At 43.0% G+C, this 23,295-nt stretch overlaps 1 long non-coding RNA gene across 1 annotated transcript in view; it reads left to right on the top strand.

Moving 5' to 3' along the window:
- The first annotated feature begins 19,435 nt into the window (after positions 1–19,435).
- Positions 19,436–23,295, top strand: part of LOC309647396 — a 245,271-nt gene continuing 241,411 nt past the window's right edge. The window contains exon 1 of the long non-coding RNA XR_014256011.1: positions 19,436–19,558. This is a non-coding gene — a long non-coding RNA (uncharacterized lncRNA). The remainder of the gene's footprint in view (positions 19,559–23,295) is intronic.

Below are 23,295 nucleotides of genomic sequence, written 5' to 3'. Positions count from 1 at the left end.
TCTGCCAGAACCAGAAGAAAGGCAGCAGCCAGAGAGCTGGCTGCAGCTGGGGAATCACTGCTCATTGGGCAGCCTCCATGGTTATTAACATGACGCTACTTATTAATAGGAGATTTGAGCTGATTTTGTACGAAAGAATTAATCAGTTGATCTAAGAAAGAAATAGAACATTTTATTCTGGCCAAATTGAGGATTATAACCCCAGGAAGAGGCTCTCAGAAAGCTCTGAGAACTGTTCCACCCGTTAGACGTCAAAGCACAGTTATATAAGGTTTTGAGACAGTGGGCTGTACGTTCAATGATGTATTATTGACAGTTTACACAGTCCGGGTCTATTTGTACAAAGCGAGTAGTGGGTCATGGGTCACTGTGGTCCCTTACGAGATTAAGCAGGAAGGTTACCTCCTAAGGAGTTATCTTGTTGATGCTAGGAGAATGTTGTTCTTTATGGCTGAGCAGGTGTATCTGCCAATGGGGAGGTCTGGTCGATGCAAAATGCAAATATCCAATGCACGGCAGAGGGGAGAGAGGAGGCCAAGGGCAGAGAAACATTTTTATGTTCAAATTTTCCTTGACTTGCCTTAGAAAATGAATTTTTATTTCATGAATTTACAATTCAATTTGGTTAAAAAAAGACAAATGGCATTGCAGGAGAATGGGACATGAGAGAGAATGGGGTCTAGTAGGTTCTAACCAGTTTTTGTCGTATCCTTAACAGCTGTGTCATTCTTTTGATGGTTGTGCCCTGTCCCCTTCCCTCCTGTCTCAGTGGGAAGAATTATAGTGTTTGAGGAATATGGTCCTATTTACAAACTGAATAAAGGATTAGAAACAAGAAGACAGGGAAGCTCCAAGATGGACCCCTTATGTTCCATTCCAGTGAGCAGTGAGCAAAGGAAGGAACACCTTGTCTGAGCAAATTAAAATCCGGTGAAATTCTTCTTCTTCTTTTTAAACTATTTGCTTCTTGCTGTTTCTTTTTCTTGGATTGCTGTGTCCTGGACTTCCCTGGTGGCGCAGTGGTTGAGAATCCGCCTGCCAATGCAGGGGACAGGGGTTCGAGCCCTGGTCTGGGAAGATCCCACATGCCACGGAGCAACTAAGCCCATGGGCCACAACTACTGAGCCCACATACCGCAACTACTGAAGCCTGCGCGCCTAGAGCTCGTGCTCCACAATAAGAGAGGCCACCGCACTGAGAGGCCCGCACACTGCAAGGAAGAGTAACCCCCGCTCGCCGCAACTAGAGAAAGCCCATGCGCAGAAACCAAGACCCAACACAGCCAAAAAAAAAAATAAATGAATAAATAAATTTTTAAAATGCTATATATGAAAAACAAATTGCTGTGTCCTCCTGAATTCAGCTAAGATGACACCTGACACAGAGAAATGGTCCATCTCCCTCTGGCATTTCCTGTTTCCTCTTCACTCTCCTTCTGACACAAGCTTTGGGAGATGCCGAGCTCTCTTTCAGAGTTTGTAGACGAAATAACAGTGCAGGTGCGTGCGTCCTTTGAAACTGATTCTTGATTTTCCTTTGAATGTTTTCTGTTGGATTTGTGGACATGGCTTCATCAGACCACCCATGCAGTCATCCACAGCAGCTCAAATAGCTTCCTGTTTTGTTCTTAGAGGCTGATTCCTGATTGAGTTTTCTGTTTATCTTGATTGCAATTAATTAAAAACGTACAGGCTACAAATATCAGAGGATCCTGCTACACAGTTCTTAGGAAAACAACAAATCCAAGTTGCTTTTGATTTCATTTACATGGGCTCTGTAATTGAGTTAGCGAGAGAAACATTTATTGAGCGTGTCTAAAATAAAACAGGCATTTATAGTAGCATGAGGAGAGCAATGTAAAATACCATTTGTACCAATTATGGTTAGGACAAGTGATTGAGTGTTCGCTGTGGCAGATACTCTGTTTATCATATTTCATGCACGATTAACTTAATTTTCTTATGTTTTCAAGGCAAAAACTACACAATACAAAATACATGTACAAGATTTCCATTACATAAGCACAAGCATGAGAGAGTGTTACCCCCAAAACTGGGTTTGCCTCTTGGGTGTCGAGCCAAAAGACACAACCAAGCCAAAGAGCAGGAGAAGGAAGGATTTATTACTTACAGCAAGTAAGGAGAATGCTGAGGATCTTTCCCAAAGCAGTCTCTCCTCAAACAGCAAAACTGAAGTTTTAAGCTAAGGGTCCATGCATATTCATGAAGGGGCTTGAGCAGAGAAGAATTCAGCATAGCATTGGGGCAAAGGTTGACAGAGTCCAAGCTTTAAGTTGACTGAAAGCCCCAAGGTTCAGAAAGCGTCAACATTATCATTCCTCAGGTTCCAGTGGACCTGGTGGTTGAGAGCTTCAGGCAAATCTTTACCACTGAAACAGAACTGGGAGTCTTTACAATGATATATAATATCTTTGCTCTTGTTACTTCTCTTGCCTGATAACAGTTGTTTGTTTCTGCATTCTTTTGTTCTCCTAAGCTAATTAATTACCGAGACCTGTTCAAGGACAAGCATCGTGGCCAGGCTTAGATCACAAAATGACTTAGGCCAAAAATGGCTTCTCTTATGTCAAAAAGCTCTGTCTAGTTCTTTTCCTCTGGGAACCCCCTACCTTATCTACTTGCAGGAGAAGATGCTCTTATGATTGGAGTGGCTTCTGCATGCCCAGGAGGGTCAAGAATTCTGGCAGACACTGGAAGCTGAAAGAGGTAAGGAAGGATTCTTCCCTGGAGCCACCAGACAGAGCAAGCCCTGCTGACACCTTGATTTCGGTCGTTGAGCCTCTAGAACTCTGTGACAATACATTTCTGTTGTTTTATACACACAATTTGGGGTACTTTGTAACAGCAGCCCTAGCAAACGAACGCAGCCCTTATGAAAGGAGTTTGCACCAAGCTACGTCAAAGGCTGCTGGTCTGTCTTGTGCTTCTTGTGGAGAAGATTGTTTTTGCCTGACGTATGGTGACAAGTTTGACTTTAGGTGACGCACTAGCTGTGGATGTGATGGATGCTGGAAGTGTCATAGGTTCAGGCTGCTGCCTGACCATTTCAGGGAACAAAACTGCTCTTCTCTTTTCTTCTCTTCTACCTTCTGTCCTTTTCTTTTTTAATTGAAATTCCCTAATAGCAGTGTCTGATACAGAGGAAGCCCTCAATAAGTGATCATTCATTTATCCATTCATTCACCCCTTAGTTCCTTCATTCTCCTTTTACTGGTGCTTTTGAACCTTCATCTTCTATGCTTTCAGACACACTTGGTTTTTATCTTTAAACATCACCTTCTGCTTTATTTTCTCTCCTGAACAATCTTCACCACCTCCTCTATTTCCTTCCTCCCTTCCCCTTCCTTAGCTCCCTGACAGTGATGCTTGATTTTGTCAGTCTCATGAAGCTAATCTCTCCAAGGTCACAGTGATTTCTTTGCATCTGTCCTCACCTCCCTTGTCCTTTGTTTGCTCTCTCTCTTGCCCCTTTCTATTTATTTATTTATTATTATTTTTAAATTAGTTAATTAATTAATTTTTATTTTTGGCTGTGTTGAGTCTTCGTTTCTGTGCGAGGGCTTTCTCTAGCTGCGGCAAGCAGGGGCCACTCTTCATCGCGGTGTGGGGACCTTTCACTGTCGCGGCCTCTCTCGTTGCGAGGCACAGGCTCCAGACGCGCAGGCTCAGTAGTTGTGGCTCACGGGCCTAGTTGCTCCGCGGCATGCGGGATCCTCCCAGACCAGGGCTCGAACCCGTGTCCCCTGCACTGGCAGGCAGATTCTCAACCACTGCGCCACCAGGGAAGCCCCCCTTTCTATTTATAATTTGTCCACTTCTGGTTAACAATTTTCTCTCCTTTGTTTCTAATAAAGTTTTTTTGGAAGAATAAAACATCTATCAAAAAGTGCACACATTATAAGTGTATAACTTGGGGAAGCTTCACAAAGTGAATGTACCCTTGTAACTACAACCCAAATCAAGAAATTGGACATTCCTAGAACGCTAGAAGCCCCCCTCCTCATTTACTCTCACCTTCTTTTCTAAATGTAATCAAAATCCTAATGCCAATACCACAAATTAGTTTTGCCTGTTTTAAAACTTCACGTAAATAGAATCATACAAAATTATGTTTTTTGTGTGTTTGCTTAAGATTATGTCTATGAGATTCAATCATGTTGTTGTATGTAATTCATTCTTTTTTCATTGCTGTATAATATTCTGTTGTATGACTATACCAAAATATACTTTCCTGTTCTACTGCTGGCAGATACTTGGGGGGTTTTCAGTTTTAGGCCCTTAGAACAGCCCTGCTATGAACCTCCTTGTACACGTATTGTGTGGTGTTATGTATATATTTCCATGGGATAGATTTAGGAGTGGAATTGTTGTGTCATATGCAGAGGTTCACTAGTGATGGACATTAACAGTTTTCCAAGAGATCGTGAAGGCGTGCAACCCAGATTGGGATGTGAACTCATGCGCCAGGACTCGAACCTGGCCAGAACCTAGATTGCGACTTGAACCCATGGTCTTTTAATTGAGATCACATACCTTGTCTCAGGACTTAATGAAGCTCAGGTTCTTGACATCTCATCACAGAAAGAATTCAGTGAGAGACAAAGTGATAAGTAAGAAGTGGATTTATTTAGAGAGAAACACACTCTACAGACATAGTGTGGGCCATCTCAGAAGGTGAGAGGCCCTGAAATACAGCTTGGTTAGTTTTTATGGGCTGAGTAATTTCATAGGCTAATGAGTGGGAAGATTATTCCAACTATTTTGTGGGAAGGGTCAGGGATTTCTAGGAATTGGGCCACTGCCCACTTTTTGACCTTTTATAGTTAGCCTCAGAACTGTCATGGCACTGGTGGGTTTGTCATTTAGATGCTAATGTATTATATGAGGCTCAAGGTCCACTGGAAGTCGAATCTTCCACCATCTTGGACCTAGTTGGTTCTAACCAGTTATTTTTTTCTTTTTCTTTTTTTTTTTTTTTGGCTGCATTGGGTCTTTGTTGCTGTGCGCGGGCTTTTCTCTAGTTGTGGCGGGTGGGGGCTACTCTTTGTTGCGGTCCATGGGCTTCTCATTGCAGTGGCTTTTCTTGTTGTGGAGCACAGGCTCTAGGTGCACAGGCTTCAGTAGTTGCAGCACGCGGGCTCAGTAGCTGTGGCACACGGGCTCGGTAGTTGCAGCACGTGGGCTCTAGAGCGCAGGCTCAGTAGTTATGGTGCAAGGGCTTAGTTGCTCAGTGGCATGTGGGAATCTTCCCAGACCAGGGATTGAACCCATGTCCCCTGCATTGGCAGGAGGATTCTTAACCGCTGTGCCACCAGCGAAGTCCTCTAACCAGTTTTTGTCATGTGCTATGGCCATGTCATTATTTTAAAGGTCGTGCCCTGCCCCCTTCCCTCCTGTTTCAATTGTACCAATTTACACTTTACCAGCAATATACAGATGTTCAAGTGGCTCCACATTTTTGCCAGCTTTCAATATTTTGATCTATTAAATCAGCTCTTCTGGCAGATGTGAAATGGTATTACATTGCAATTTCCCTGATGACTAATGAAGTTAAACTCCTTTTAATATGTTTATTAGCCACTTGAATATTCTCTTGTGAAGAGCCTCTATTCAACACTTTGACACTTTGTATTTTTTGATGTCTGTCTTTTTGTTAATACAGCTTTTATTTTAAGGTTAGTACCTTTTGTGTCGTTTTAAAGAAAAATTTTCCTACCTTGAGGCAATAAATTATTCTTCTATTTCATCTTTTATAAACATATTGTTTTACTTTTCACATTTAGATCTACCTGGGAAGGATTTTTCTATATGGTGTGAGGTAGGAGGAACAGATTCACTTTTTTTTTCCATGTGGCTATCCAACTGTCCCACCCCATTTATTGTTCCATCACTGTTACCCTGCAGTTGTTGTTTTGTTATAAAGCAAGTGACCTTATATGTGAGAACTTCCCAAATTTTGAATGGCTGTATTATTGATGTTTCACCAATTAATTATCCTTATAAACAAACAAACCAAACCAATAAACCTCTCACCTGATTTCCCCAGATAATATTTGACCGTGAGACTTCCAAACCAGAGACATGGAACAAAAGGTCTGGGCTTTGGACTTAGGCCATTTGTCCCAGTCTTAGTTCACTCTTTTAGTCATTGATGGCTTTGTGTTATTTACCCTCAGCTTTCTTATCTGTAAGACAAGAATAACAATAACTACCTCATCCAGTTATGGGGATTAGAAGTAGTATAGCTAACAAGACCTGGTGCAGAAATGGCTTTCCAAAATTATCCTCATACAGTGAAGGCTTCAGGAAGGAAGGAGTTGAGAATTCATTTCAGTTTCAGAAAGATCCTAGTTGTCTTAGGAACAAGGAAGCTGCTTTCATCTATCAGCTTTGTTTGGGCCTGACTGCCTTTGAGAAAACTAACAGGGACTCAAAGACAACATCAGCTTGAGACAACATATGAAAACCTTCATTGCTACTTTCAGGCCAATACCAAGCAGACAACAAACAAACAAAATCCCCAAACTATCACTTTGGGTTTCATAGGATTTTTTTTCCATTGGAGGGGCACAAGGCATATCTAGATAACATTTCTGTAATTAATTACTTATTTATTATCAGTTTTTAATTTCCCCCAAGGAAAGGAAAACATTGATCTAAAAATAAAACAAAATAAAATAACATTTAAAAAACCGTAGGTTACGACATTTTTCCAGTGGAAGTTTAGCCTGCAGATTCCCACGTCTCTGTTTTTATAGCTTTCAATAGTTTTGACCTTTCCCAGCTGACTGGGAAGGGCTGGAACATACCATGTTCCAGCATATTTAAAAATAAAAAAATTTTATACCTATTGTTGTCAGGATTATTGATATTGTATTAATCTTTATGTTAGAAATCTCCTTGGAAACTTAGAGAAAAAAAGGTTCTTTACAAGGGGATAGGAAAGCTTTAGATCTATTATGTTTCACAGACATCTTTGCACTGGGATCTCTGGCCAAGTAAATATCTAATATCCAATGGTGCATTTTGGACTCATTCTAGCGAAAACTCGAAGCAAAATGACCAACAGACACAATTAAAAGGGTCTGTTGGGTTTCTAATATTCATCTCTGTTAATTTTATTCTGAATACACACATGTGGTCTTCTGGATTGGAGAGATTTATTACCGCTCAGTAAATAATAAATGTGTTGGCCCCTTGTACCAGTGCTCTCCTCTGGGCTACATGTGAGAGCCAATGGGGATTTTTCCTACATGAGTAGTGGACACTCCATAGATGAGAGGGGAGGACAAATGATTCATCGCTGCTTATAAAGGGGAAGGAAGCAGCTGTCCTTAATCCTAACCTAACTCCAGCCTTTAGGTGTGTAACTAAAATCCCCCCTGGAGCCGGGCAGCTGTGTGTGACTTGATTTTATGCTCAGGAAGATAACACTCTAGCCTCCCCCAGCACCTTTGGGGCTAACTCTGGTGCCTATTCCCAGATGTCATGGTTTGGCCTTTAGGGAGACAACAGAAGTTTTATTAACTTTTCTGATCAGAGCAAATAAGCAGGCAAATGGCTACAGATCTAGCCCTCCTGGTATATGGAGTCTCTGGAGGCTGGGGCTTTCACAGGAGCACAGGGATTGTCCCTACCATCTGGGATGCTTGCTTGTAGACAAGGCATCAGCCAGGTGACGGGGCTGTTTTCTCTAAGTGTAGTAGTGACCACAGAATCACTAGTACCAGGATGAGTGAGGAATATATGCTGGCTGTTGGTGCAGTGTGGGGGGACTCCCCCCTCCTCTATTATAGCAGAAAAGCATCTTTTTAGGTGCAACTTACCAACTCTCAATATGACAAGAACAAATAGGGTCAATGGCTAATTATTATATATACTATCTCTTATTACTCCTTTCACCTAATCTGTTTAAGTGATTTGCTTCAATTTTTCAATTTGGAAATGTGAATGGTGTCAACTTTACCTATAGCAGAGGGGATTTTGGTTACATCTTTATTCTATGATAGTCTAGTTCAGGGCTTGACAAACTTTTTCTGTAGAGGGGCCAGATAGTAAATATTTTAGGCTTTGCTGTTTTATTTATTTATATGGTCTCTGTCTCATGTTCTTCTTTGTTTATTTTATAACTGGTTATAAATGTAAAAACCATTCTTAGCTTGCAGGCTGTACAAAAACAGACCTCTGGTAGGATTTGGCCCTTCGGGTTATACTTTGCCTAGAACCTCTTCTCACTATGACTGGGAGATCATATTCAAGGGAAATGTTTCAATGAAATGTTTTTTGGAGGTATAATTTCAATACATATTTTATGTCATTCCGTCTTAGTTCACAATGATGTAATTCTCAGAAGACCGAAAGCAAATATTTTATTCCTCCCTTGTTACTGGGTCACCAAAGTGATATAATCTTTGTGAACATTTATTTCCTTCCAAATTCCATCTGACTGACGTGAAATATACACAGTTTAGCTTTGTATCAAGCTGTGCAGAAGAGGTAACTTGATAGGGCTATGATGGAAGTCAAGTATCAAAGGCTATAGTGTGTCTGTCTTTTATGATCTGAACACATAGGAGTAAAACAGAGTGTAATGATTATTTCAGCTTCCCCAAGTTGGGAATCTGGAGCATGGGAAATGGAGACAGAGTAGGAAAGTGGAACCAGAGAAAGAACTATGGCACTTTTCTTTCCAGGGAAGAGATGAGCCTTAAAACAAATAATAACCTCACAATAGCAATAAGAGTAGCAACAAGTGGCACTAGACAACAACTGTTTAGGAAGGGGTATATATGCAGGACATGAACTGGGTGATTTCTGAGCTCCTTTCCAGGACATGATTCTGTGACAAATCTGTTTTGTTCACAACATGTCAATATTTTTCTCTCAACAATTCCCTGCTCAATAACTGGGCCAGACAAGGTTATCAATAAAGTGCCATCATTGCATTACATTCTCAGTTCTTATTTATTTATTTATAATGGTAAGGGGTTTGTGTCTATGCGACTTATTTCATTAGTCATTTTGGAAAACAGAGGACCTCATTCTCCTGCTGACTTAGATACATAATCCCTGTCTAATGAAGATTATGGGCAGTGCTGTTGACCCTTAGAGGGTAAAGCCCTGTGACATGTGCAGAGGGCACAGCCATTTATGGGCTGGGGTCCCCGCAGTCAGGGCTCAAAACTAAGGATATCGAGACATCTGCACTGAGGGAGGGGGGTCATGTGACAAAGGGCTGGACTTGTATCTTGAAAGTTGGACAGCGTTTCTCTAAGTTTCACTGGAAGTTCCACAAACGTCTCCACGCTGTCCCACCTGTATTTAACTAAACTGTTTTCCCTCAAGCACTAGCAGTCAAGGTAATTCAAGAATGGTTTCCATTTCCATTTTATTTGTTTATTTATTTTTTTGTTTGATGACTGAAATCATATGAGCTTTTATTTTTTTTAATTCTAAATATATGTACAAGGTATCTAGAAAAGTAATACTTGAAACACCTTGGAGAAGGAACCTTGGAGCTTGCCAGGGTGGTGGCCCATTCTTCTGTTGACGAGAAATCCATCCCTCCTGAGAAAGCCCATTTCTCGGCCAAATGACTCCAAAGCTAGAAGACGCGTCTGTCGCCATGTACCTTCCATGTACTGGTTTACATTAAATTCCTGTGAGGAATTTCAAATGACTGACTCTCAAAATTTGAGAACCCAATCTGTTTACGTTTGAGACTTCCTACAAGTTGAAGATGACTTCTGCTATGGTTTGAAGCCTGTATGCTGGAAATCAGAAATTATTGTAATTAAACAGAAATACCTCTCACCTAAGCATTTAACAGAGAGAAATCTACTTTCGCTTTGAATGAAGACTGTCCTCAGTCTGTGATCTCAGCAAGGCTGAGCTGCCAAGGAAGGCAAATTGTGTGTTTGTCAGCGCCCTGGCAAGCGACTCCGAACCGAGGAAAACACACACACACACACACACACACACACACACACACACACACAACTGCTCCCACTCCCAAGGCTACAACAAGCAACTCCTTTGATCTGGGAACAACTCCAGATCTGACTTCTTACACCAGCTGGTGCAGGATGAATGTAGAGAAGAGACGTTTTCCTTCCAGAAAGTACAGGGTGAGACACGAGCCGCCCTTGAGTGGCTCTGGCTGTCTGCCAGCTGGCGGCCTCTGTTCCTTGGCTCCCAGGCCGTGGCCATGTGGTCTGTTCAGGGAGGAGAATGTGGACACGATAATTTCGCCTGTTACACGTGAAGCGTAAGGCCCCAGGAGAAAACCCTGATAGCATGAAGGGAGAAAAATCTAGGGCACTCTCCCAGTGCTGAGGTGTCTGGTGAAGGAAATCACTCTCCAGAGAGTTGCTTACTGAATCAGTACAAGTCGAGGTGGAGAATTCTATTGGCTGCTTGAGGCTTTCTTCTTCCACTTTATTACAGAACTACCTTCCTTGTGTCCATCAGGCAGTGTTTTCCTTCCGGGACTGTGCAGCAAAAATGCTGACAAATTCTAAGCCCCAGCACTCCTTTTTTATGGTGACATTTCTTATGCATTAGAGAAACCTGACTTTTCAGGGTCCCTAGCTTCCTATGTGTCATAGTTATGATGACAGCTTAATTTACTTTAGTTACATTTTATAATGGCTACTTCTGGACTTCCCCAAGTCATCAGTAAATTTTCTCCCCATCACACCATAGGAAGGCTTGTTTCTGGGAATGTTCTGGGAGATGCCTAATTCTAGCCATCATTTGCTGCTTCTAGCAATTTCTCCCTCCATTCCGGAATAACAATTTAGCTTCCCAGCTTATAGCATCTAACAATGGCTAACAGACCTTCTTTTATTACTTGTGTGTGGGGTGTGTTTGTGTATGTGTTGTTCAGAGGAGAAGAAACATGGCCAGATGCTTATTTGTAAGACATTTATTATTTTTATTTCTCTGCACTGATTCTAAAGATTGAAAATACTTTTAATTTCACTGTTAATTCTTTGCACATGGTATTTATGTCTTCAGTATAAAATGTGTTTATTTATTATCATATGCAAGTGGCTTAAATATTGAGCCTTTCAAAATTAGGAATTTCTTCCATTTTTAACATTTGAGAAAAATGTGCTCTTTCTGGGGAATGATTTCTACAATAAATATGGTTCATTTTAATTTTTGTAATAAACCATGCCTACAGTACAGACCTCTGAGAGTAACGATAACAGCGAATTTATTTTTAGCTGTTATTTGCAGAGAAGTGTTGTTTACAAATTATATGGGATCTTAACTGATATTCACAAAAACCTAACGAGGCAGCATTGCTTCATTCCTCCATTCTTTTACTCACTCAACAAATGCACATTAATTGTTAGCAGGTTCAGGGCACATTGTGTGGTGCTGTTGATACAATGGTGAACCAGGTGGATCTGGTCCCAACCTCATGGAATTTATAGCCACTTATGAACAGGTATTATTAACATTCCTGTTTTTTTGGTCAAGCCAGAGTTTAGGTAGATTTGCATCCGTTTGCAACCCAGAGTCTCTGAGTCTCATTCGTATACAACTGCCTGATCTTGTGGACGTGAGGTGGCTGGGGAGGGACCATAACTCAAGGAGCCTCATGGGGCATTTGTGGAAGGAGGAGCTCGGAAAGTGCTAGAAGTTGTGTGCAGCCTGTTGGGAAACACTCCCTTCTGGATGTGGGATTCCTTTTGAAAGGAGCTAGTGGATAAGACTTGATAATTCTGATTTAGTCCCTTAAGGGTGTTGTCCCTCTCTGGGTGCCAGACTTTCAGGAACCAAAACTGAGGTTTTGTGTATGTGTAGACCCCAAAGAAATCGAATTTCTTCATGGCCAACCTTGCACAGAGGTTTGTACTTATTCCACGCAGCTGAGGGGAGGTGCGCTCAGTTTCAGCGTCATGAATCATGGAGGTCTTGAGACAGCTGAGAGACTGCTGGGGTCTCATGTGGAAGAGGCCAGCCTCCTCCAGGGCAGGGAAGGATGGAGCTGCCTGTCTGAGGAGCTGCACGCAGTGTTGGCAGTGACATGGGTGGCCTGGCCCCAAGACAGGCACATCTGGATTTTTAAGTGCACATTAAGAGTGTAAAAGTCACTGTGACTGAAGCTACATGGTCAGGACATCCACCGTCCGGGCGCATAAAACTCAGGAGGGTGGACCTGGCAGGGAGCAACTCCTGATCCCTCTCCCCACTCCCTGGGAAAGCTCATGAGAAAGGCGTGTCGACGTGGTCAAGTCCCTTGGCTCCGTCTTCCCGTGATGGTTCTGGGGTGTCCCGGTGCAGCTTAGTAGACAACTCGGGGAGAAAAAGCTCAGTCAAAGCTCAGTTAGTTTCAGATTTAGGAGAGCAAAAGCATAGGATGTACGACACCAGTTATGAAAAGACTCATGGGATTAAGTGAGGGTGGATTGGTAGAATTGTAGCCCCTCCCCCTCTTCATTCACTCTATTTGCCCCCAAACATGTGTTGAACATTACAGAGGAAGTGAAATGAAAGAAAAGGTCCAATTCCTCCATGTTACCCTCCAAATATCCTATTTATATTACTCCCTTTGGGTAACAAGAGTTACATGGACTTTATTAGCTGTGTGACTCTGGGGAAATTGCTTGAACTTTCAGAATCCGTTTCCCTCTGCAAAATGGGAAAAAGGAGAGCAGCACCTTCTTCGTGGGAATGTTAGCCCACTGCCCTTAGGAAGCTCACAGCTGTCCCTTTCTTACCCTCTGCTTTGTCTTCGCCAAATTTTGGTCAGCCCCCTCTCTTTCCTACAGGCCCCTGAACTCTGCTGGCCCTCTAGCGGGAGCGGCGGACTGTTTCCCCTTATCAGTGTTTCCTGGGAATCAGCTGAGCACAGCCAGACCCTTTCTGGTCAGACCCCGCTGGCCACTTCCCCTTGCTTGCTTAGATTCCTCTCCAAAGATTCTGCTCATCTCTCCCGCACCTTACCAAGAAACCTCTTTTTTCTGCTTGATTTTGAGACGCTTACAGGCTTGCGGTCACAGCTATACCCATCCCCCTTTTGCCACAGTACCTTTTCCTTCCTTGCAATAATCCTTTTGAACAAGTCTCTCTATACTAAGTCCTGGTCACTTTTTCCCATGGCAGCACTCGATAAACATGAGCTAGTAACAATCAATTGTCTTTTTGATCAGTTTGTCAGTTTTAACCCATGTCAAGATTCAATGAGAGGAAGTCAGGCAGCCCGGGGCCAATCACCTTCTATTTGAAAGTATCCCTTGCACTCCGAAATGGCTAATGGTTAAGTCTTGAGGCCTGAGTACCTTTTTAAAACACCTGGCCTTCAGCGGCTGCATTCTGTTTTCCAAGCAACTGAAAAGAGATGGTATCCGGTGCTTCACTTCTTTGTGTCTGAGCATTCAGCTCGCCGCTTGTCTCAGGAAAAAAGTGAGTTTCTCTACTGACTTAGGGGCGTGTGCTGGGTCCATCCGTGGTTTCTGCGGGGTACTGATGGTGAGTCGCTGCGGGGTGGAGGCCAGCACTTCGAGGAGCTGGCCGGGGACACGCTGCCCAGCGTGTCCGCCCCTTGCTAGGCTCAAGGCAGCACTACTGGTTACCGCGCTGGCCAGCTGGCCTTCAAGGTAAAAATCGGGTCGGACAGAGGAGGCAGGAAGCCCATCCGTGGTTTGGCCTCCTGGGGTGTCCCTTCCGCCTGGGATTGTTTTGCTGAATTAGAAGGGGAATTCTGCCCTGCAGAAGTTTGTCTTTGGAGTTTAAGGGTCCCTTGGATGAGCTTTAATAGCAGAGAAGGTGTGTGAGCTGGTGGCTACCGACACACTCCTGTCACTTCTCCTGACTTCTCGAATCCCTGCACCAGCTCCTCCAGCCTGGCCCTCCCCGCCCCCTCCCCATTTCCTTTCTTTCTCTCCTGGCCATGGCTCCCTCTCCAGGAAGCTTCAACTTCCCTTGACTGAGCCCACCTATACCCACCACGGACCCAAAGCCAGGCACCGACAGTTACAGAGTTCTGTGTGACCTTTCACGGTCAAGGCCGCAGAAATTCCCAAGTTGGGGAGGTTCTGTCGTCAGGGTAACTCGTGTCTAGACTATATAAACCTTGAGGACAATCGCCAGGACGGCCCCTCGGCAACTGACAAAGACCCTCTCCTTGACCAAACTCTAGACAGTCCCCTCTTAGCCCTTTTTTGACTCAGTCCTACTCTTGGGCCTTGTCTGGCAGAGGCCAGCTGTAGCAAGCACCTTGCTAGGTCAGTCTAGCAAGAATCTCCCACCCGTCGTCCCTGATCACCCTGGGTATCTGGCCGAATTTCCTCATCCTCCACCATGCCGCAGGGGGTGTCAGATCACCCCATCTGCCTTCAGCAAGAGTCCTGTTAGGTCTTTTTGACCCGAATCCCCTTCTGTCCCTGGTGCTTTTCTCTCAGTAATTTCCCGTCTACTGACCCTCCACCCTGCTCCTTCGCTGTAAATCCCCGCTGATCTCTGCTTTATTTGGAATCGAGCAAGTTCTATACTGAGGTCTCTTTCCCCCACTGCGATATTTCCTGAGTAAAATCTGTTTTTACTGCTTTACCGTCCAACTTTGATTTTCTTTACCTGTTACAATAAAGGCTCTACGAACCATGTTTTAGTTGTTGTGGATGATGGCTGGGCAGTTACCTTTAGTTGGTTTTAGCCCTTCCACTCATTTAAAAAAAATTATTTATTTTCTAAAGAAATCTATCCACTCTGTCCCTAATAAAAAACTCCACTCAGACAATTTTTTCATCACGTAGTCAAGCTTTCAGAGCAACTGGACTCCCAGAATAAACAGAGAAGGCTGTATTTATAGTTCAAATTATTTTGTAGCAGTTGACAGTTCTGTTTTGATTGAAAGTCTTGTCTCTGACAATAGGAAACAGGATCAGAGTTTATCTCTGCACGGCTTTAGAATGGTCCTGTAATTCAAGGCTTATCTCAGGGAATGCATGGCTTTTAAAAATGTAAATCTTTCCTGAGCTGTGGTAGTTGTGATCTTCTTGTATCAGACAGAGAGATAAGCTAAGGAAAAGAATGTCAGTTTCATTTTTTCAAGTCCCCTTATGAGCAAATTCTACCCTGATGGTATAAATTTGACCAAATGTGTCTGTTCTAGATTTTCTGATAGAAGACCATTAACTTGATGTTTTGTTCTATTTGGATGGTTTAACTGACCTACGAACAAAAAAGAAGAGATGATAATTACATTAAGACCTGCTTGTCTTAGGCTTGGATGTTATGGTTTGTGAAATAAAATTCATATTTTATGGCAAGACAAGAAAAATTTAGACATAAAAATCCTTCTCTGCCTTTTGGCCTCCTTTCTCCCCACGCTGTGCATCATGTATCTGCATTGTGCATCGACCAGACCTCCTCCATCAGCAGGAATACCTGCTTAACCGTAAAGAGCCACATTTTCCCAGCATCAACAAGATGCTCCTTAAAAATAACATTCCTTCGGGCTTCCCTGGTGGCGCAGTGGTTGAGAATCTGCCTGCCAATGCAGGGGACACGGGTTCGAGCCCTGGTCTGGGAAGATCCCACATGCCGCGGAGCAACTGGGCCCATGAGCCACAACTACTGAGCCTGCGCATCTGGAGCCTGTGCTCCGCAACGAGAGAGGCCGCGATAGTGAGAGGCCCGCGCACTGCGATGCAGAGTGACCCCTGCTCGCTGCAACTAGAGAAAGCCCTCGCACAGAAACGAAGACCCAACACAGCCAAAAATAAATAAATAAATAAATAAAAAATAAAAAAATAACATTCCTTCTTGATCTTGTAAGAGGTCTCATGACCCACCAGGATGACGCTTAGATTTGGATTATGTAAACTGTCAATAATACGTCATTTGAGGTACAGTCCCTTGTTTCAAAAAACTTATATAACTGTTCCTTCATTTCTAACCAGTGGAACAGTTCTCAGAGCTTTCTGAGATGCTCTTCCCGGGCTATAATCCTCAAATTTGGCTCAAATAAAATTTTCCAATTCCTAGATATACTAACTTTTCGTCAACAGGTTAAAGAATGAATCTGTGTCCTTTACAAAGCCCTTGGAGTCATATTTTTGATCACTTTCATTATGCCAGAAGTACTCTGTATTGCTTTACTGTTCATCTATTTTCAGTCTAGGAACCAAGAATGCTAACTGGGTGTCTCCTGCAGCACCTGTAGCTGTAAAGTTTATCTTCTTTCTCTGAGATCCCATGTGTCTTAGACTGTTCAGGCTGCTATAATGACTACCACGAACAGTGTGGCTTAATAAACAACAGAAATTTCTCACAGTTCTGGAGTCTGGGAAATCCAAGATCAAAGTGCCTGCACATCGGGTGTCTGGTTAGGGCCTGCTTTCTGGTTCATACCATTGTCTTCTCACTGTGTCCTCACATGGGGGAAGGGATGAGGGAGCTCTCTGAGGTCCCTTTAATATAGGCACTAATCCCATTCATGAGGGCTCCACCTTCATGGCCTAATCACCTCCCAAAGACCCCCACCTCCTAATAACATCACATTGAAGATTAGGATGTCAACATATGAATCTGAGGACACAAACATTCAGTCCATAACAGCATGTTTGCCTGTCCTAGCCTGCCAGGAAGGGCAAGTCTTGAATTCCTTTAAGGCTGGGACCCCATAAATCAGAGAGGAGGCCTTAGGCAGTTTCCCTCATGGTTTTTGCAGGCATCATTTCCACATGTGAAGTACAGTCCTTGTTTTTTTTTCTTAATAATGGGCTGGTCATACCCAATTAAATGTGATTTAAATAAGACATTTCTGGAATGGTTAAATTTGGTTTATCCAATTATATCATTACAAAGGTAGATTTTTATTGCACCTGCGTAAATAACGACATTGCCATGAGAAATAAAGGGACTCAGTGCAGGGACTACAGACTCATCATCCTTAAGTTCTCTTGTTAGTTTATTAGCCTATAACTCATATTAAGATTTCTCATACAGTATTTCCTCTGAATTCTGAAGAGAGATTTGGAGCAACATACCTTCCAATGAGTGTTTTCTTGCAGCTTGCACAAGATTAGCCTGCTAAATACTAGAAAGAAAAGATAGAGCAAGGTGAAAGAAAAGCGTTTTATCCTGTGGCTATGTAAAAAATTAATAAACAGACATCTGTTTATTAAAAAATTAATTAAACAGATTAGATAGAGTTGGGAGACCAGAAGGGGGAGCTCTGACACCCTGCAAAGATAAGGCCCAACCCCTGTAAGTAGAATGAAGACTCCTTTTTCCCTGGCAGGGTTTCAGCCAATGAAAAGCCATGGACTCTTTGTTTACTAGAGCCCTCCCAACTTCCTTTTCCCCTCTATAAAAGAGTTCTCCTTCCCTTGCTGTGCAGGGGACTTGAACACAGCTCACAGGGGTTGCAGACCCTGAATTGCAATTCTCCGCTGATCCCAAATAAACTCAACTTTGCCAGAGAAATATCTGGCAGTCTATTTGTTTCTGGTCAACAGCTGTGAGAAAAAGGACACTGACCACAATTAAATTACACTTTTCAGTTCCAGTTAGTCCTACACAGTTGATTCATGTTCTGCTGGATCTTGGGTCAGCAGCTGGCTGTCACAGAGTTGCCTGCTGCTGGGCTATAGGAGTGCTGGGAATCCTATCTTGGTCCCAGGGACAGTCTTGTAGGTGGAGACATCACCTCACAGTGATGTCATGGCCTCATGCATATCTGGAACAGTGCTCTCCTGAGGCTATCATTCTTCTGGTATTTCTGCCAGAAGGTTCCATGCTTGATCTGTCGCTTATAGCAGGGGCATAAGGGAAAAAGGGAGCCACATTTTGGTGATGAGACTGAATGATTCTGGTTAATTTATTCCAGCAATGTCAAAGAAAACCAGCCCTGGATGCTCAATGCTAGTGGTAAGACAGCTTTTTATTTTTTTGGCTGCACAGCATGTGAGATCTTAGTTCCCCGACCAGGGATTGAACCTGTGCCCCTGCGTTGGAATTACGGAGTCTTAACCACTGGACCGCCAGGGAAGACCCAGCAAGATAGCTTTTATTCAGATGACAGCAGTAGGGAAGAGAGACGGCAGTGTCAACTGAGCTCAACTCCAATTAAGACAAGGTGATTGAGGTTTTTAAAGAGAGTAGGGGAAGTGGGGTCTGTGGGGAAGTGAAAAGGAGGGAACAAAAAGGGACTAGGAGGGAGATGGGGAAATGGAAAATTGCAGGAGAGTAAGTGGAGAATTACTAGTAATGATTTAGCAATGTGGGTTGGGACAATGTACATTTTTCAATTTAGCAGCATTGTGTTTTCTTGAATGAAAACGCAGCGTGGAGGGCTGGGGTCACCTTTAGGGATATAGCATAGTACAGGTAGAAGCCAGGCTAAAGGTTAGTCAGGTCCCTTAGCACAGTGTTCTGACGAGTTCTTTGTGCCACGTGGGAGTTCTTAGTAACCAGCATGGGAACATAGCATCTGACTATTTTGGAATGATTGATTATCCTGAGGGCAAAAACCTTTATGTCATCAAGGACACTGACAATTCTCCAGGATTTTCTTACCTAACCAGTAAGGAATATTTTAAATACAAGGGAATTTTAAATTGAGGGGAAAAAAAAATCTTATAAATTAATTTGTTAGTAGTTAATAGGCCAACCTTTACATATCAATATGTGATTGCTCTGAACCATCCTGATGGGTCTATAATGATGAAAACATTCATATTAATAATCTAGGTTTAATTGTACCTGATGATATGGGGAATTGAGTTACTCTTTTTGACCCGATACTCCTCAGATTGTTGACTTGGTAAACAGATCGCCTCTCACGTTACTGCTGAGTTATTTAAAAATTGGAGGATGCCAACCCTGATTGTTTGGGCATCCTTACTTATTCCCAAGGGTGCTGGTCTCCCGCAAGATTCCCCGCCCTGCCCTGCACACCTGTCCTCGTCCACAGGTTCTGGCTCTTACAGCTCCCCAGAGCGTTCTCAGGATAGGGCTGAAGTATCTAGTTTCCAAAGATTCAAGACCCTTCCTCCTTTCCTGACTCTCATCACCCCCCCTCCCCATCCCTCAGGGTCCTATCCTTCCGTTTTCAGGTCGGCTGACCAAACAGTTCATTCCTGAGGGCCCACCAGCAAGGGCTTAGATGTTTTGTTACCGATCCTCCCAAGTCAGTCCCCAATAAGGGTTCTCTTGCCTGGTGTCATTCAAGCCAACAGAATGAGCCCGAATTTGGGTCAGAAGCAAAGGGAAGCTTCCTTCTCTTATCAGAGACTGGAAAGGCGCGAGCTCGCGCTCTAGAGCACGAGTCCTACCCAGCAGGCAGTGGGTGGGGCTGCTTTATAGGGATCTCGGCCGCGGGGAGGGGGCGGGGTTCTCGCGGGGCGGGGCGCAGGCGCTGGGCGCCCCGCGCAGCCTCTCTGCCCACGGCCCGCCCAGCTGAGGTGCGTGCGCAGCCATTTTTGCACCGGCAACTCCGGCCTGAAGGGCCCGGGGCGAGGCCTCGGCGCGCGGCCCCCTGTGAGCAACGAAACTCAACACGAAGGAAAAGAAAAAGGTTAGACTTTATTTTATTACCCAGATTCCACTTTTATTTCCCGAGAATTGTTAATAGGCTTTGCCGGCGACAGTTTGTATTAATCCTGCCTTTTTATTTTCTGTAATTTGCTAAGCAAGCGGCCTTGCTTGCTGGCCCTGGAGGGATTAGCCGCTTGCTAGAGAGAGCTAATGACACGTGTGAGTGTACCTTTCACATGCAGACCAATCACTGCAGAGCCCATGCCCCTGGCCATGTGCTCTGTTGAGCTCTTACAGTCGGGGCCACTGTCAGTTTGCCTGTCACCCCAGGGCCGGGTACCGGACAGCTGGAGACAGCCCTGCACCCCAGAGCCTGCGAAAACTATTCAAACCCGCCAAGCGGAAACCCACTTACCTTGCCTTGCATGTTCCTTCCCACAGAAACCACATTTTTCTCCACAGAGCCTATGTAATTACAGCTGATATATTTCTACTTACCAAGTTTCAGCAATATGTAATATAATTTGTCTTTATCTGTGATAATACCATCAAAAATACACAAGAATAAGATGGCGCTCTCTGAAAGTTACAAGGAAGGAGATTTAAAATACTACATGCATTAGAATGGTGACCGTAACAGGGTTCGGCGCGCACGTCATTTTATTACCAGAATTATCGGAAGTATTTGCAATTTACACTAACCGAAGAGAATTGTTTGGATTTTATTTTATGTAGTAAGCTTATCCTTCATTTATTCCTAAAGCAACATGATTGCTATACGTACCGACTTCGTTATGCCCTGCCCAACCCTAGTTCTTCCCCGAATGGCCTCGCGCCATGGGATGTTCACCACCCACCCCCCCGCCCCAACCTTGGGTTCTGTAAGTATAACAAACTATCTCTTCAGTGATAATCATCTCCTGGTCTTTTGGCCTCCTCATATCTGAATAATAATAAAACCTACATTTTAAACAATGTTAGAAACACAGGTGTTACTACCTTCCCTGAAAATATGGTGAGAATCAACCCCCTCCCCCATCCCAAAGGAAGAAAAAATACTCTCACATTTTCCTCTTGAGTTATTCCATCCCCACCCCTCCTGTGATCAGGAAAGTGAGGAAGTTCTAGAAGTTCCACCCCACCAGGTGAGATTTGGTGGTTTACCCTGCTGTACTTCTGTCTGTAAAGTCTCTTCCTGTTTTTGTTTTCATTGCATATATTTAAGGCGTATAACCTGATGATTTGATACATCTGTATATTGTGAAATAATCACTTCAGAGAAGTTAGTGAGTTAGTGAATATCCATCACCTCACATAGTTACCTTTTTTTTTTTTTGTGGTGCAAACACTTAGAATCTATCCTGTCAGCATATTTCAAGTATACCTGTAGTCACCATGCTACATATTAGATATCCAGAACTTACTCTTTTTGCATAATTAAAACATTGTATATGTAGTATATGTAGACCAACATCTTCCCATTTACCCTCCCCTGCAACTCCTAGTAGGTATCCTCCTACTCTCTGCCTCTGTGAGTTTGACTATTTTAGATTCCACATATAAGTGAGATCATACAGTATTTGTCTTTTTGTGTCTGGCTTATTTCACTTAGCATGATGTCCTCCGGGTCCATTCACGTTGTTACAAACGGCAGAATTTCCTTTTTAAAGACTGAATAATATTACATTGCATGTATATACCACATTTTCTTAATCTATTCATCCGTTAATGGACATTTAGGTTGTTCCCATATCTTGGCTACTACGAATAATGCTGCAATAAACATAGGAGTGCAGGTGTCTGTTCGAGATCCTGATTTCAGTTTCTTTGGATTAAATACCCAGAAGGGAGATGGCTGGGTCATATGGTAGTTTTGTTTTTATTTTTTTGAGGACCCTCCATACTGTTTTCCATAATGGCTGTACCAATTTACATTCCCACCAACAGCGTACCGCATTATTTCTCCATATCCTTTCCAATACTTGTTATCTTTTTTTTTTTAATAATAGCCATCTAACAGGTGTGAGGTGATATCTAATTTTGGTTTTGATTTGCATTTCCCTGATGATGGGTGATGCTGAGCACCTTTTCATGTATTTGTTGGCCATTTGTATGTCTTCTTTGGAAAAATGTGTATTTGGTTCCTTTGCCCAATTTTATATGAAATTATTGTTGTTATTATTACTATTATTATTATTAGCTATTGAGTTGTATGAGTTCCTTATATATTTTGGATGTCAACCCCTTATCAGATATATGGTTTGTGAGTATTTCCTCCCATGCCTTTTCATTTTGTTGATTGTTTGCTGTGCAAAAGCTTTGTAGTGTGGTGTAGTCCCACTTGCTGATTTTTGCTTTTGTTGCCTGTGCTTTTGGTGTCATATGCAAAAAAATTATTGCTGAGACGATTGTCAAGGAGGTTTTCTTTTAGGAGTTTTATGACTTTAGGTCTTACATTTAAGTCTTAAATTCATTTTGAGTTGATTTTTGTGTATGGTGTAAGATAAAGGTCCAGTTTCATTCTCTTGCACGTGGCTGTCCAGTTTTCCCAACAGCAAAGAGACACAAAGAGGTTATCTTTTCTCCATTGTGTATTCTTGGCACCCTTGCTGACTAGTTGACTCTGTATGCATAGGGTTATTTCTAGGCTCTCTATTCTGTTCCATTGGTCTATGTTTCTGTTTTTATGCCAGTACCATTACTGTTTTGATTACAACAACTTTGTAATATTATTTGAAATCAGGAAGTGTGATGTCTCCATCTTTGTTCTTTCTCAAGGTTGCTTTGGCTATCAGGGTCTTTTGTGGTTCCTTATGAATTTTAGGATCGTTTATTCTATTTCTGTGAATTTTTTGCTTAAACAGGGCTTTGGAACCTCTCCACTGGACTCCCAGGTTCTCACAGAAGTATGTCTCTGGATGGTTGTCAAAAGTGATGTTTCTGTGGAGGTATGAGGGCTGGAATCTCCTGTTTTGCCATCTTGCTGATGTCAGGCTTCCCAGGTCCCCTCTTCATGCTTGTTAAGAATCAGCATTGCACTTGGGGTTGGAGGCCACTTGGCTCTGTGTCCATCTAGGTCTGTAAACTTTATGAGACCCAACTCCTCAGGATCTTATTTTCTTCCCCCATTTATAAGAATTTTGGATTATATTATCTAATTCCTCCAATTTGGTTTCTTTTTTTTTAAAATAAATTTATTTATTTATTTATTTATTTATTTTTGGCTGTGTTGGGTCTTTGTTTCTGTGCAAGGGCTTTCTCTAGTTGCGGCAAGCGGCGGCCACTGTTCATCGCGGTGCGCGGGCCTCTCACTATCACGGCCTCTCTTGTTGTGGAGCACAGGCTCCAGACGCGCAAGCTCAGTAGTTGTGGCTCACGGGCCTACTTGCTCCGCGGCATGTGGGATCTTCCCAGACCAGGGCTCGAACCCATGTCCCCTGCATTGGCAGGCAGATTCTCAACCACTGCGTCACCAGGGAAGCCCTTATTCTATTTCTTTAGGTTTTAAATTTTATCAAATTCTCATGCTTTGTCTAATTTGTGAGCAGAAATCAAATAAATGCACTATGTCTTTATCTTTGCTGGTAGACAGCAATTGCAGTGACTCTCCAGTTTGACTTCCAGGGCATTCTTAACTCAAGTGCTTGCTCTTGCCAATTTCTATTTGAATAGTTATTAAAGCAGAGTTTTTTCTTGATGATTTAATGGGTGGGGCTCCTCTTAGTCAATAAATTTTCTATTCTCACTGCCCATAACCACCTTGGCCCAGAGCTTGGT

Source organism: Balaenoptera physalus, assembly GCF_965194825.1.
Source record: "Balaenoptera physalus genome assembly, chromosome: 18".
In the NCBI taxonomy this organism is placed as follows: domain Eukaryota; kingdom Metazoa; phylum Chordata; class Mammalia; order Artiodactyla; family Balaenopteridae; genus Balaenoptera; species Balaenoptera physalus.
The sequence above is the reverse complement of the archived record's forward strand: the minus strand, read 5'-3'. Positions and strand labels throughout refer to the sequence as shown.